Consider the following 18143-nt stretch of genomic DNA (forward strand, 5'->3'; position numbering starts at 1 on the left):
AATAAGCTATATTATCGATGAAAATAAATAATAAATATGGAAACAATAATTATTTCAAGTAATAAAATATCAAATATTACCGTATATAGAACATTTTGCTAATAGTGATAATAATAAATCACAACATAATGGTAAAACGTTAGGTTATACATACTTATGTAGGTACATACAAGCTGAAAGAGTATTCAAATAATTAATCTACATATGTATGTATGTACATAAAAACATACATATGCATGTATATTTTTATATCAGCACATACAAAAATACTTAAATATTTGCATATAAAAAAATCTAGATAGTACTCAAAATAACACTAACTTGACGTATCATAACGGAAATTTGAATTAAATATACATATAGCAGGATATACTTCGCATACCACCCATATTTAGATACTATGGATATAGATAAACAAGTACATAATAATATTATATACATAAGCCAATGTGTTATATACCAGTGCGTATTTTGTATATTCGTTCAACTTATCTTAATGCTGTTCTTTCGTTTTCTATTTAGTGGTTCGTATTTCGAAAAATTTCGATCTTAAAAATACGCAAATTAAAAATAACCTTATGTTGTGCTATAAAGCATTATTATATTTACATGCTACATACAAACATACATATATATTTATCTAGGTATATACATACATATGTACTACATTTCAAAGCAAACCCAATTTTATTTTTTCCAAAACCACTTTTGAAATTAACAAAACCAAAAAATAAAATAAAGGGAAATGAAATAAAAATAATATTTAATATTTATTCAAAAGAAAGAGTATGACTAAATAATACGAAAATAAAAATTTTTTAAAGCATTAAATCTGAGTCCCCTGAAATATTTGAAGCGAACAAATTTGTATCGCAATAAGTAAAATAACAAATTCTCAACAGGGAAAATTGGTATAACAATAGGTTTCATAAATATACATATGCATATGCATTTTATGAATATGTAAGTATGTACTTATGTACATAATATAACAATAGTGCATCTGATATATTAATATACCTATAAGAATTACCATTCATACATACATAGACTATTTAGTGCTTTTCTAGTCTTAATAATAACCTTTTCGAAACAACAGAGAACGTATGTTTTTATTAATAAAAAAAAAATACTTAGATAAGCAGTATGTTCACTAAACAGTATGATTTTTTTGACACAGCGATTAGAAATGTGAGGATCTAAAAAAGTAGGGATGTGGAGAAAAAAACATACACATTTTTATATATGGAAATATATGTGTACATATGGTTGTAGGTTCTATACTTGATTCTGGATTCATAGATTTGGTCAACAAAAGTACCATTCAAATTAAGTCTTCCATAATGTTAAACGAATGCGACGTATAGGGGTCCAAAAAACATTTTCATCGAATATACATACATACATATATCTGGTTATGGACCTTTGAACAGACATATGTACATACACTTGTACATACATAATATATATATGTACAAATATATTGTATATAATCAATTGGTTGAATTTCTTTTAAAACGGCTTTTTACTTTTCGAATTAGTTTAGCTAACTTTGGAAAACCTGCATTTCGTTATTAAACTGCTGAATTTGATTATTTTTTATCTAAATATGTATGTACATATGTATGTATGTTTGAATATTCCTCAATTATTTTTTTCGAAATCACCACATTTTTCACCACTCGTTTCAAAATATGTATGTATGTACTTTTGTTTTGTAGCATATATATATACGTATGTATAAATGTACTTATTTATGTAAATACTCATGTATATATACCAACGTATTATTTATATACGTTCTTTTTTTTGTTTTTTTTTTACATTAAATTTGACTTGCCAACTATGTACAGATATAATTAGAGATAGCGTCACATTGTTGCCAAATTTCCACATTTTTAATTTTTATATATTCGTGCACGTACTTACTACATAAATCTATATCTTTTTTATAAACATACATACATATATTTTATTAAGCCGCTGAATTATTTTTGAAATATGTGTGGATCGGGTTTCGTTTATTTGTATGTACGTTTGCTTATATACTATATAAGTATATATGTACCTACATAAAATATTTACGTTTTAATATTCATATGTATGTATATATATGTAGTACAAACGATTATATTTCTTTCTAAATTAAAAATTTACAAACTGAAAAGCTCACTGGGAGTTGGGCTTGGAATCAAAATTAATGTATGTATGTATGTAGTTCCTAAATATGTGTATAGTGTGCAAAATGTTCTAAATGTTATTTATGTATATGTACATATGTAGATATTTTAAACAAATGTATGAAGGGTATTTTGAGAAGAAAGTTGTAATAATTGGTGTAGACAGAAAAAACCATTTAAAAATGGAACCTATTTGAAGCACACTTTAAACATGACCAATTTATGTACATACATACATAAGAATGGATTTATGTTTATATGCATACATATACGTAAGTACATACATATGTATATACACATTAATGTATAGTTGTCATTAATTGAGGTAATAATAATTGGCTTAGGCAAAAAAATCTTATTCAGCATTTTTCCATTTCGAAATTTAAATTCATAAAAACTCAAACACTGGCATACATACATATGTATGTACATATGTATGTACATACGTTTATACATAAATATGTCTGTACTAATAGTAAACATACTGACTTACGCAACACCATACATACATACATACATACATATTTGAAATTTTCAAGTTTATTAGATAATAAAATAAAAAAATTAGCAAACTCCATGTTTTTTTTTTCAAAATTTGCGTTCAAAAGATTCAGAAACTTTCCTTCAAATGTACAAAAAGAAATATCCAAAATTGATACGTTCACACATGCACACAAACGCTTAATGTGTATGTACATTGTAAATATTTTTATTTATGTATGTAGAAGATATTTTCATTTGAGACTGAAAAGCAAAGCAAGCAAGCGGTTACCTATTCAAAATTTTGCTTTCCTTTCTCTTATTATACCTAAATAAATAACTCTATTAATGACCCTAATTCTTGATTCCGCTGTTATAAGAAATAGCTGACAAAGTTATAATTTTTTTGTAAATAAAAAAACAAACACTACACAAAAGAAACAGACAAAATAAAAAACAAACAAAATAATAATAATAATGTATTTCATATACATATATAATAATGGTAGTACTTCATATACATTTACATGCAATATACATTTGCTATATTCGCAATTTTATATACAGAAATTATGGATGTGTGTAGTTGCAATTGTATATATACATATTTGATGCTTACGTTATGACTGGGTGATTCAATGCAATATCATTAAATTAGTAAATAAAAACAGTGTAAAATATTAAACTAAATCATAAATGCATACGAATATTATCTTATTATTATATTGGATTTATATTTTAGTTACATTTTTGGACGCAGCTGTCGGTGACAGGAATAGACGTGTCACGACACTTGTAGCAACTGAGACTACAATCGATTGTATCTAATAAGAACGTAAATTACACAGTGGTATAATGGTTTTGTGAAAACAGCTAAGTGAATAAAATTTTACCTAGAAAAATAGAGTTTTTTCAAATTTAGTATTACATTAGTTTTTTCAAGTTTAGTATTATTCATGTATATATATATACATTTTTATTATATGTATATATATACATGAATAAATTGTAATACTTATTGCCTTCAATTTAACGGTTCTTTGCTTTTTCCCAATCACACGTGTTTCAATTCACTTCCTTGATAGGAGCTACAATTTTTTCATCAGCATGCATAGTTTATACAAACATAGTTATATATGTTACTATACATAAATAATATTCGTATGTAAATATGTAAGTGTCCATAGTTTCAGGTCATCGCAGAATTTTACCCAAACGTTTTAACCTTTTTTTACCAACCAAAAAAACCAAGACCTATTCTGGTTTCTTTATATTTATTTATATAAATCTACACCTTTATATAAATGTGTGTATATGTATAATTTTATAGATACGTATAATTTGTACCGTCCCTGCTTGCCTTTCGTTTTTATTTCTGAAAATATTTCATTAATACCATTTACTCAAAGTGTTTTTAATAGGATTTATATAAAAATAAACATAGCATTCCGAAAACACGTTGTATTTTGTGTGATGACTTTTATTAATACGAAATATGTATACATTCAAACTTACATACTTCCATATCCTCAGATTAAATGAAAAAGCAAAAAAAAATCTACAAAAGAAAAGAAATACACAGAACATACTTACTTACATACAAATTTGCCGCTGAAAACTTTAATAATTCCTATTATCTTTATTTTCATAAACATCAATAATGAACGTATAATTTTGTATTTATTTATTATACATTTTGTATGTATGTATATGATTGTGTATTATAAAATGTAGGCAAAAACAATGATCAAATAGCTGAATAAAGAGCTTAATAACTGAATGATATTTTTATGATATTTCTTTTCTTATTTTTCTAAAACTTTATGTATAACAGTTTTTAAATATTTTATTGAAACCACATCATATTTTATTTCTTAAACTAATTTCAAATTCTACAAGCTGAACATTGAAATTTTAGCATTGTGTATGGCTGTTTAAATAAAAATATAAATGCATATAAACATACACACATATGTACGAATGTATGTAATTGTTTGTACTTCATATCAATGATATTTTATTTACCTGAAGTAATTCAGCTGAAAAAAGTTGTTTTTTTTGGATAGGATACCGAATACAGTACAGATGTATGTATTTATTTTTTAAAAAAATATTCACAGCGGTATTTACTTATGTGCATACATTCGTACTCTTTTATGTATATATGTATGTAGGTATGTAAGCATTTTGCTATATAAAAGTTTTAATAAAAAATAAAATTTTTGTTTATTTATTTTTTCTTTTCTTTCATTTTAATTGTCTATAGCTGAATACAGAATTCGAAAATTGAATTCGAAATTTTCTTTTTTTAATATTTTTGCTTTTGTCTGGCATTATGTACTGTATTGAATTCAACGATATTTATTTCTTCTAGTAGTATTCAAAGAGTCATAGCACAGTCACATATGGAATAAAGTGTACGCCAATATTTTAATATACAAATTGTGTTAGAAATGTACTGTAATTGTTTTTATCTTTGAAAAAAAAACAAACAAAAAAAAAAATAATAATTCATGCATGTAGTCTTGGATTAAATTTTAAAATTATAATTATTTTTTTTGTTATTAATTTAAATTAAGTGATTTATTTAAATAAAGTTATAAATAATTGAATTTTGTTAAATGTTTTGTACTTATTAATTTATATGATTTCATATAAAATGTATTTATGTATGAAAAACAATCAAATGTAATTTTTGGTAAGTGAGATTTTAATAAACTTTAAAAAAATTGTGATACGAAAAGTGATTGAAATAAGTTATAAAATTTGGAAAAAATACATGTGTTTCAGTATAACAGAAATATTTTATATATTTATAGTTTATTCAAATATGTATGCAATATAAAATTTACTAATTAGTTGTAATTGCTAATTACACCAGTGTTCGTATATTATATTATACGTTCTATGTATGTTTGTATGTATGTATCTATTTATTTTTGACTTTTTGTTTTGATTAACCGGCTTTGACTTTTTTACACAACGTGAGTAAAACAAGAGTAACAAAAATATAAATAAGTTTATAAATTACTATACATCTGTTATTATTATACATATTGTATGTATGTATGTATGTATATAAAAATCACAATATAATATGAATAAATGTACAATAAAAAAATGGTTAAGAATAGTGTGTTGACACTTTGTTTTATGTTTAGTAGAAAAGAACTATAATTTGAAGCTTGCGTATTATTCTTGCCGCGTTCATATTTTGCTGATAAATAATTTTAAAATATTTTGCACCCTTCAGCAAAATATTTTAAAATTATCTAGTTAATTAGAAAAAGAATATTTTTTTTTTTTATAATTAATAATTAAATAAATAAAATAAGTGTGAATACCTTTGTGATAAAATATTTTTAGTCTAAGCAAATTAGTTAAAATAATTTTTGACGTTTCCCCTTTTCTTTTTTGTTTGTTGTTTTGTATGCATACAATTTATGCAACAAATTGAATTTTTTTCTTATATTCTATTTGTTATCTTATTGTTTGTGAAGCAACAATTTTAAAATGCGGTTTTCGCCACATGACATTTTATTTATTTATATGCATGTATGTATGTATGTAAAGTATGGAAGCATATAAAAAAATATACAGCATGTCTCCCACACGAATGTAATTTTCAATTTATTTTGAGTATCGCATATCCTTACACATATGTAAGTCTTTTCAGGAAACAAAATAAAATTGAATCTCAGCTATGTACATACATACATATGTACCTATGTAAGTGAAAAATAATAAATTTTGTCTCGTTAGCTTGTTTTTTTTACCAAAAATTTATATCTACATATGTACATAATTTTTTGACAACTAGTATTAATTTTAAAATCAGCATTGTCAAAAATTGAAAACTTTTAGTTCTCTCGTGAAGAGACTTTATGTGTAAATAGCATGTAAATGTTAATTAATATTACTTATTGGTATTTTGTTTTATTCAAATATCTCTAATTATTATACATTTATACTCATTATCATTAGAACGTCTAAAATAATTCTAAACTTCTATATGCATAATATTGATATGTACATATAAATATAAAAATTTTGACATTATGTTTGTCATAAGAACACAAGGCACATGATTACAAATATATATGAAAATATATACATATGTACATATATAAGTATATGGTTTAGTTCTGATGTCAAAATAAATTTTGTTGATTTTCTTAGTTCTTGCTGAATTCTATTAATGGCATTTCTTTAGGCAGCGTTTACATGTTAATCAAAGATTGACAATCATGATTAAGATTGATGAGAATTTACATTGCACTCAATTTCTTCAACTTTTCTATATGTATGTACATTAAATTTAAACTGCCACCACCCTACTATGAAATGACAAAAAAAAAACAGCTGATCACAGCCCATGTTATTCAAAAACTTATGTCTACACCATTTTTTTTTAATTCTGTCAAAAATGATTGGACGAAAATAGAATAAATTTCTATTTTTTTGTGAATCAAAATCTGGATGAAAATGATTGATTGATGATGTTTTCCTGGTCAATCTTCAAGAATCTGTATAATGATTGTCATATGCATACGCCGATTTACCTTAAAATTGAATTCAACTTTGATTGTAAATTGAAATGTAATAAGTAATTTCAATTGTATACTTGAATTTTACTTTTCTAATGATATTTTCCAATTTCAAGTATACTTTAATTCTGGCATCGTATGATAGAAAAACAAGAAGACTATCCGATTATCAGAAGATTTTCTGTTAGATTTTTAAAAAATGTACGGCTTAAATTAATTTTTTTTAAACTTTTGCTGCGATTACTTGGTTCTTTTTTCTGGCTTTTAATTTCTAGATTGCAAACATATAAAACATTGCTGTCAAATGTTTGACATTTTGATATAACATAAATGTGATATACATATAAATTTCATCAGATTCTACCTTGGATCAAATGTCTTTACTTATCATTTCAACTAATTTTCTTTTATTAAATATACAAAAATTTTTTACAAAAAGTGTACCTAATGTTTTACAAAATATACCTATTTAATTTTTTATATCTCGCACCAGGCAAATGTACATAAATAAACTTCGCAAATTTACTAAAAGAAAAATTTCAAATTATGCACATATTTTTTGGTTAATTTCTACAGTACTTAAGTTGGTAGTGTTTTTAGTTCTGCTCCCTCAGACAAGTGTTAATGAATTCATTTTGATTAATTTATTAATAAAAAGAAAAGCAAATCAGCAGCTAAAACGTTAACTGGCAATTAAATAGTAATGTAAATTCCGTCATCGAAATGGTGGTGTTCTCACAATTTTGTTTTCACAAATTTGCTAAAATTATGTCAATTACGCTTCAAAGCGGATCCGAATTTAATTCACTAGATTTTTTAGAGATTTTCGAGTTATCATTTAAGAAATCTATTAAAAATTTATATGCATCCTTGTTTAAGAAAAGTTTTTTTTTACTCACAATTTTAAGAACAAAGGAACAGTTTGACATTTAAAGAAATTTTTCTACTAATGCTGAATTGTGTACGCTGGTGCATTGGTTTCCGGATGCTTATTTTTTCTATTCGAAATAGAAATATTGGTTCGAAAATAATTTCGACCACAACCGTGTTAATATTCTTTATATTTTCATCAAACTTAAAAATTTTTAACGTTTTGTAATAAAAATTATAACAATAATAAGGAAGTAAAATTTATAAAATTATTTATTTCTTATTGAGGAATTGTTTACTAAAATATACATATTATATCATTTTAATTACACTTAAGTTTTATACATGTTTTACTAAATTTTTTGAAATCAAATCTAACCGAATGAACTGAAAACATGTACGTAGTCACAAAAATTTTTAATCGACAATAAAATCTAAAATTCAGCTCAGCACTGCAAAAATGAAATATTGTTGTATGACAACGAGATTCTTTTTTTATTCCATTGAATGTGCCAGAGACAACATCTGTTTTAAATTATAAATCCGACACACTGGAAACATGAAAGTTATTTCCTATTAACAGAATATTTCTTGTACTTTTTTTTCAAGTTTGAGTTCGATGGATTTTATTTGATTCCATGCCATAGTCCAAAAAAATTCAAAAAATTCATGCTACATAAGGTGAATTTATATAATTATGTTCTACTTATATACTCGTACAGTAAAACATAACTTGTTTTTATAACTTGTTTTGTTTTTCAAGCTACTCAATATCATGATATTTTTCATATTTCGTTTATTTATACTTTTGCAAAATAAACACGAATGAAAGTTTTCCTCTTTTAGATATTAAGTTGGAGAAATAAAAAAGTTACCGTTTATCATAATATACAACATACCGTATACCAAACCTGAAGAATATGGAAATTGCACCAAAAAGAATGTAGTTCGTTCTCTTATATGTATATACTTGTATAAATGAGTTTATAAATTTAATTTAATTTTTGTACCTAATTATTTTTAATTGGAAGAACTCTAAGATGACAAAATTTCATCCTTATATAGAATGTCGGACGACTATTAAGTACAAGCTTTTAGTATAGCAACCGTATATATTCTGTATATAGTCATAGATTTGACTGTCAGTTACTGTATTCTAAATTACTATCGTTTATAAATAGGAAGAAGAAAAGATTTAAAAGAGTAAGCTATATTAGTTTTATATAGGTTATATACTAGAACTGTGCGATGACACTTCGTCTTCGTTTCTCCAAATATATCTAAAACTTGTGAATATAAGATACATAATTAAAAAAAAATTAAGATTGGTAAAGAGTTGGTCTTTGGGTACTTATTCACTGATATCAATGAAAAAAAAACGAAGTATAGGACGTACTTTCGCGCAATATGCATTGTTGGCTAGCACATATTATAAAATTAGAGCAAAAGCATTATATTTGATAGGGGTGAAAGTAGTATTAACAAAAAATAAAGTAATAAGTGTGTAAGCCTATTTTTATAACGAGTAAAACATAAGTGTATCGAAAAACTTTCTAATTTGACGTTCATACTGCGAAATCGGCCTCTTAAGAAAAATAAAAAAATATTAAGTATATATATATAGCTCCACTTATGAGGTGTGAAAAAGCATCCGTACTTCTAGAAGGACTAAATACATGGAACAAATAGCATTAAACAGGGTTTTGCGAGTAGAGTCCTAGCAAAATCTGGCATTGAATCTTTTTAGCCCCCAAATTGCCTTATTTTAAGATTTTCTGTAAAAATTTTTGCATAACAAAAACACGTCTTTCTTGTTATTCTTTTGAATATTATGTTTCGTCAGCAAGCTTTAAAAAAATATACAGACACTATTTATTTACTTTAAATTTCATTTGTTATTGTTTGACCAAAAAACTTCAAAATGCGAATTCAAATACATAGACGTACATACATATATTTGAATAAAATTATTATTTTGTTTTTGCCTAAACCTTTTTTTTATTTCAAAAAATTTATTTCTATATGTTCACAAACAGTTTTAAATATTGTGTTTCGCTAAGAGCCTTAAAAATAAGTATACATTCATAATAATGTATGTATGTACTTAAAAATTTACTTCTTATTATTCAAACGAAAAATTTTAAAATGTTCAATTCTAATATGTTCATATATATGTACATATATTTGAATAAAATTATTATTTTGTTCATGCCTAATTCTTTTCTTTATTTTTGTAAAATTTATTTCTATATGTTTAACTACAGTTTTAAATATTATTCAATTCATATAGGAAGCTTTAAGAAAAATGTACATACAAAGTTATGTATGCACATATGTACTTAAAATTTTTGCGAATTTTTTCAAACTATTATAACAATATTTTTTGAAAATTTTTCTTAAACTTTTATAACAGTATTCACGCTACCCACTAGGCCATGCAGTATCTTGAATTTACCTTTCTAATTCTTTATTTTGTTCGTATTTTGTATAACTCTTCAAAATTCATTCTTTTTTACATTATAATATATATATATATATATATATTTCTGAGGAGTAAAAAAGTAGTGGTGCATCTAGAAGGGCTAGAGACTTGGGACCAAAGTTTAGACAGAGTTTTGAGAGTAGGGTTTCAGAAAAAGCAATAACTTGAAGCGAGTTTCATACCGAATTTTTGTAAAAAGAAATTAACACTTCTAATTAGAGTTATTTCTAAAAAAAAATTACTCAAAAAATATTAGATCTTAAATATGAGGCTAATCATTTATTTAATTGTGAATTTTTTTGTAATTATTTTTATTTAAAGTTCTATTATTTATTAAAAAAAACATATCTATATGTATATTTTACTGGTGTAAAAAAAATAATTTTATAAGGTTAAACTTTTGCGAATAAATGATTTTGAAAATCCTGCAGAATGGGACATAATTTCAAAATTACAAACAATAATACTTGCAATACTAGCAATGCAAACACACGCGACTAGTTATGCATAAACGGGTTAGTAAATTCAAAATTTTTTTTAGAATCCTACTTAATGCGATTAAGATGACTCCTGTAGAGAAAGTTAGAGCCTTAAATTGATCATAAATACTTATTATCTATAAATATTATCAGAGCCTTAAATTGATCATAAATATTATCTATAAGCGCATATTTTATATAAAATGTTAGGTTTTTAATTATAATCATTGCAAATTATTAAAACTATTAAGACTACTTTATTTATTAGAAGCTTTTGAATTTCATGAAATTTTATAGAAGAGTCAAATATTTCCCTTTAAAGGGTCACGTTTCCCTTAAAGTTAAATCACATTACAAATATTACTACGTTAGAAACAAGGTTTTGTAACACTTGACGTGTTATATATGCACTTAACACATTATTATTATATATATATAGCTACTTCTCAGGTGGTAAAAAGTACGGGTACTTCTAGAAGGGCTAGAGACATGGGACAAAAGGCATTAGATAGAGTTTTGCCTCTAGGGTCCCAGAAAAATCTGACATTGGAACTTTTTAGCCCCGAAATAGCTCTATTTTAAGATTTTCTGAAAAAATTTTTGTATAACAAAAGCACGTTTTTCTTTTATACTTTTTATAATTAGAAACACAAACCAAGAAATAAATGATACGTTTTACGTTATTTTTATTATTAGAAACACAAACCGAGAAATAAATAATATTTGAAAATATAATGATCTCACATATTTTTGTTTCGGATAAACGAATTAATCTTAACGTAAATAAATGTCAGCTTTTATCAGACATCAGATGTTTTGTGACATCTGAATATTAATATTTCATTTGTTATTGTTTTTAACATTACGTTTCGTCAGCAAGCTTTAAAAAAATATATGTACATACAGAATATATGTATGTACGTATGTAGTTAGAATTTTATTTTTATTGTTCCAAACGGAAAACTGTAAAATGCTAAATTTTAATACATTTATATGTACATACATATATTTGAATAAAATCATTATTTTGTTTTTGCTTAAACCTTTTCTTTATTTGAAAAATTACATTCATATGTACATATATATATTTGAATACAATTATTATTTTATTTTAACCTAAACCTTTTCTTTATTTGAGAAATTTATTTCTATATATTCAGCCGCAGTTTTAAAAAAACTAGGTATACATTCATAATTATATATGTATGTTTGCATTTATAATTTTATTTATAATTTTTCCAACAGCAAAATTTCAAAATTTTCGATTTTAATACATTCATATGTACATACGTTCATATGTTGAAACGAAAAATTTTGAAATCTTCAATTCTAATCCATTCATATATGCATACATACATATATATGAATAAAATTATTATTTTGTTTTTGACTAAACCTTTTCTTTATTTGAAAAATTAATTTTTGTATGTTTACTCCCATGATTTAATAATTATGCGTTTAAAATTTATTTCTATATATTCTACAGTTTTGAATATTATTAAATTCATATAGAAAGCTTAAAAAAAATTACTCAGGAAGCTTTAAAAAAAAATATACATACATACATATTTATGTACTTAAAATTTTTGCGAATTTTTCCAAACTATTACAAGAATATTTTTTTGGAAATTTTCTTTAAACTTTTATAATAATATTTATCTGTTATATATTAAAAAAAAATAAAACACAAAATTTAAACAAAATAAAAAAAAAATTTTAAAATAATCCAAAAAAAATAAAAACACGACAACATCCAGGCAAGCATTGATCCAATAACCTTCTGGCACTTAAATTTTCCTTTACAATTCTATATTTTATTCATATTTCGTATAACTCTTCAAAAACCATCCTATTTTACATTATATATATATAGGTACTTCTCAGGTGGTAAAAAGTACGGGTACTTCTAGAAGGGCTAGAGACATGGGACAAAGGGCATTAGATAGAGTTTTGCCTCTAGGGTCCCAGAAAAATCTGATATTGGAACTTTTTAGCCCCGAAATAGCTCTATTTTAAGATTTTCAGAAAAAATTTTTGTATAACAAAAGCACGTTTTTCTTTTATACTTTTGTAATTAGAAACACAAACCAAGAAATAAATGATACGTTTTACGTTATTTTTATTATTAGAAACACAAACCGAGAAATAAATAATATTTGAAAATATAATGATCTCACATATTTTTGTTTCTGATAAACGAATTAATCTTAACGTAAATAAATGTCAGCTTTTATCAGACATCAGATGTTTTGTGACATCTGAATATTAATATTTCATTTGTTATTGTTTTTAACATTACGTTTCGTCAGCAAGCTTTAAGAAAATATATGTACATACAGAATATATGTATGTACGTATGTAGTTAGAATTTTATTTTTATTGTTCCAAACGGAAAACTGTAAAATGCTAAATTTTAATACATTTATATATACATACATATATTTGAATAAAATCATTATTTTGTTTTTGCTTAAACCTTTTCTTTATTTGAAAAATTACATTCATATATGTACATATACATATGTATATATTTGAATACAATTATTATTTTATTTTAACCTAAGCCTTTTCTTTATTTGAGAAATTTATTTCTATATGTTCACCCGCAGTTTTAAAAAAACTAGGTATACATTCATAATAACGTGTGTTTGTGTTAATAATTTTATTTCTAATTTTTCCAACAGCAAAATTTCAAAATTTTCGATTCTCATCCATTCATATGTACATATGTTCATTTGTTGGAACGAAAAATTTTAAAATCTTCAATTCTAATCCATTCATATATACATACACACATGTATTCATATATACATACATACATATATTTTTACATACTTAAATTATTATTTTGTTTTTGTTTCTTTTTTAATTTTCGATTCTAATACATTCATATGTACATACGTTCATATGTTGTAACGAAAAATTTTAAAATCTTCAATTCTAATCCATTCATATATACATACACACATATATTCATATATTCATACATACATATATTTTTACATACATAAATTATTATTTTGTTTTTGACTAAACCTTTTCTTTATTTGAAAAATTAATTTTTGTATGTTTACTCCCATGATTTAATAATTATGCGTTTAAAATTTATTTCCATATATTCTACAGTTTTGAATATTATTAAATTCATATAGAAAGTTTAAAAAAAATTACTCAGGAAGCTTTAAAAAAAAATATACATACATACATACATATTTATGTACTTAATACATACATATTTAAACAAAATAAAAAAAATTTTTTTAAAATAATCCAAAAAAATAAAAATACGACAACATCCAGGCAAGCATTGATCCAATAACTTTCTGGCTATGAGACTACCACACTAACCACTAGGCTACGCAGTACCTTGAATTTCCCTTAATAATTCTATATTTTATTCATATTTCGTATAACTCATCAAAAACCATCATATTTTACATTATATATATATAGCTACTTCTCAGGTACCAAAAAGTACGGGTACTTCTAGAAGGGCTAGAGACATGGGACAAAAGGCATTAGATAGAGTTTTGCCTCTAGGGTCCCAGAAAAAGCAAGAATTCCACCCACCCTCCCCCTTCACCCCCTTCATCCCCTCCCAAGATGTTTTGTAACCGTTTTTTACAAAATGGTTTTACATCCTGTAGGGGTAATTTTTTACTTACTTTTGGAAGTATTAATATTGTATATAAATTCATTTTTGTAAGTGTGAGTTATAACAAAAAGTGAAAACTTTCTTAAGAAAATTGTAATGTTTTAATAAAATCTACATTGTTTTATAATAAGTGTGTACATATGCATTTAGTTATGCATTCTTTTCGCGATCTGTTGCAATATGTATTAGAAAGCAAAACATAAGTTTACATTAAACTCCTTGACAATATATTTTTAGGGTAAAATTTTATAAGAAAATGTTATTATATTGCATTAAACTTTTTACAAGTAGAGTATTTTCAAAAAAAATATTTAGAACGGAAACTCGCTGATATTGATTTGGTAAGGGTGAAGGTTTTTTAATTTCATTTAAAAAAAATAAAATTATCAATAAAAAAAGTTCATCTGACAAATCGCATTTTTCAGGGTTCGAACCTGAGACTTTTCGCATAGAAATCGTATGCAATACGTATTACCCTATATACGTTAGTATTGGTGTTAACTCATTCTACAGTCACGCGTTTTATTCGCATGTATTATAAACTCCAAATACATACGTGCATGAATTGTAGTTTATAATTAACAATAATTTATGGTTTAAAGTGTTTATTGTAAAAGGTATTTTACGATTTTATGCGACATAACTCAAAGTGAAGTTTTAAAATAAATTACTCAAAAGGTATTAGATTTCAAAGGAACTAATTATTTGTTTAATTATGTATTTTTGGGTAATTATTTCTCAGAACTTTTTTATTTTAAGTTTTAAGTTTTATCTTATTATTTATCAGGAAAAAACATATCTATATGTATTATATGGGTGTGTTTTTGAAGAAATAAAGTAAACTTAAAATATCTCAGCCACAGAATGGAACACAATTTCAAAACTACAGGCATCATACTTGCAAGGCTTGCAATGCAAGCACACACGACTAGTTTTTTTATAAAAAGAAATAAAAAAATCTTCACAAAATTGAATGAAATGAATGTGAAAGGGGGTTTTTTCATAGCATCTTATTTTCATCAGACCTAGTCCTCAATTGTATTATGTATGTATGTAAGTTTATATTGAATAAAATTAATATACGGAATGCTTACATATTGAAATACCGTATCAAGTTTATATTTTGTAATATAATGTCATGTTGCTGTACCGTGTCCGTATTTGCATAAGGTAGAACCCACCAGCAATGAATCCCAATATCTTTCATTACTTGTTTGATACAAGTCATAAAACAAAATTTTTATTTGATTTGGAAATTTTCGTTTCAGAAGTGAAATAATTGAAGCAAAATCTTCATACCATCATACATAGTATATATGAATGTATACATATTCCAAACTTTTTGAATATAACTGTACTTTAATATAATTCAGGCGAAAAATAAAACCATAAAAGAAATTTATGTTCAGTTAAAACAAAATTTACGTTTTTTTTAAAGTTAGGCTGTTCTGCAGAGAAAATTTTTGAATTAAAATTAAAGTAGGAATAAACAAGTAGCTGTACGTTTTTGTATGGCAAATTTCGTAATTGTTATAAAAGTTTTTATTCTACATGTTTGCTTAAAAGAATGTAAATGTATGTATATACATTTAGTATTACAAGATCTTATTCAGTAATGTTAAACTTACTCCACGATTTAAATTTCAACCTTATTTGAAAACAGTCAGATCTCTAAGCAGGCGATGTTCAAATGTATACAAAATTAAAAGTTGGGTCCGCATGAGCTCAGAAATTTGCTGAATAGTGTGTCTAACGTTTAGAACTCCTTAAGCTTCCTGGGGTAAGTACTTATTGAAAATATCTTTTGGTGATGCACTTTTTTAACTACAATTCTCTATATTTAAATTCTTTTTATTACTAATATCAATTAAATACTAGTATTTCTTTCGTACCCACCTTTCTTTCTTTAATAATCAGACTTTTGGTTTTGTATTAGTTTCCCAAATAGAAAATTTTAATAATGTCAAGTAGCAATATGTATTTTAAATTTCCTCCTATGACAATTTTAGGCTTAATAGATCTGCGCCAAATTTTATTTTCTGCTATTTGCAAATAAATTTACATGTGTATTAACAAAAATATTTAAGGCTTACGAAATCCTAAATTTATATTTCCTAAATTTATAGATTAAAAATAATTTTATTCATATTTCATGAAAATCAAGAAAAAAGTTGCTCGTTGACCTAAAATTTTTAATTTAACTGTATTTCTTTCATTGCTTACGCTACAATAAATTTTTAATTCTGAAAGTAGCAATTTTTAAGGCACAATGAAATCTTTCAAAAAATAAATTACGATATTTCAATTTGCCTCAAACTAAAAGATATAATATAATATGTACGTTAAGTAAACCTGAAAGATTTATGAGACATAAAATATTTTGCTAATTTCAAACTGAATAAACTGAAATTGGATGATTTGTTTTAAGTCAATGAATCAGAAGGGCGTATATTTTCTAAATATTTTAAACGACTTTTTGTTAATGGTTTACAAGTTAATATAAAGTGTGTATATTTTCCCATTATGCACACTTTGTAGTATTATAATGTGAGTTATACTTTAATTATAAGTGAGCTAACATGTTATACGGGTACATACGTACATTGCTCACTTGAACATATGTATATATATTTCAACCATAATGTGCGGGTTGTTAAATGTGTTTAACTCAGATATAAAATAGAAAAAGAATAACTTATTTTAAAGTAATAAGATTTTAAAAATTCACATGAATGTTATGCATGGATGAATTGCATACATAAGTTAGTGCCAAAACCGGTTATACCTGTACGAACGTATTTTCGAAAGGTATAAAAAATTTGCTTTAGAATTTGTAACGCTAACAAGTAATGATCTGAGATATAGAAACAAGTATATGTTTTTGATTCGTCCGTTCCAATAATAATTCAAAACTAACTGCATAGTTTTGAAAATTTGAAATATATTCTAAAATATATTTTTAGGGTTCCAAAAATGGGTTACAAAAATATAGATAACAAAACTGAAATTTCAATAAAGCTCTTGTAAATTGTATGGGTTTATATGGAAGCTACTATGTATGTATACCAATGCATAAAATATGGTACTATGTCTAAAGCAAGAGATGGTATGTGTGTCAATTATCACCGACATTTAAAATCATTTATGCTCGTTACCGACCGTATTGTGTATACAATAGGTAGGTTATTTGATGGCAACAAATTTTGAATATCGAGTTTTCGGTGGGAATGTACTTACACTTCCATGGTAGGGAATTGTAAATAAACTAATTTTAGTTTTATTTTAGTCTATTTCTATTACCGACCGCATTGTGTAAACCTGTTGCTCTGTCGGTCTATCTGTCTGTGTGTGTACGCGTATATCTCAAGTTTGGTTGAACCGATTTTGATGAAATTTTATATGTAAGTTTATTTCGACTATGGCACGGATTGATCAACTTTTGGGGTATAT

General features: G+C 24.9%; 1 protein-coding gene across 1 annotated transcript in view; it reads left to right on the top strand.

The window, feature by feature from the left end:
- The first annotated feature begins 5052 nt into the window (after positions 1–5052).
- LOC129610042 (uncharacterized) overlaps positions 5053–18143 on the top strand; it is a 43238-nt gene continuing 30147 nt past the window's right edge. Inside the window, exon 1 of the mRNA XM_055522361.1 lies at positions 5053–5358. The gene's annotated coding sequence lies outside the window, so the exon portion shown is untranslated. The remainder of the gene's footprint in view (positions 5359–18143) is intronic.

The sequence above is a fragment of the Condylostylus longicornis genome, unplaced genomic scaffold, assembly GCF_029603195.1.
Source record: "Condylostylus longicornis isolate FDR11 unplaced genomic scaffold, ASM2960319v2 ptg000004l, whole genome shotgun sequence".
Lineage (NCBI taxonomy): Eukaryota > Metazoa > Arthropoda > Insecta > Diptera > Dolichopodidae > Condylostylus > Condylostylus longicornis.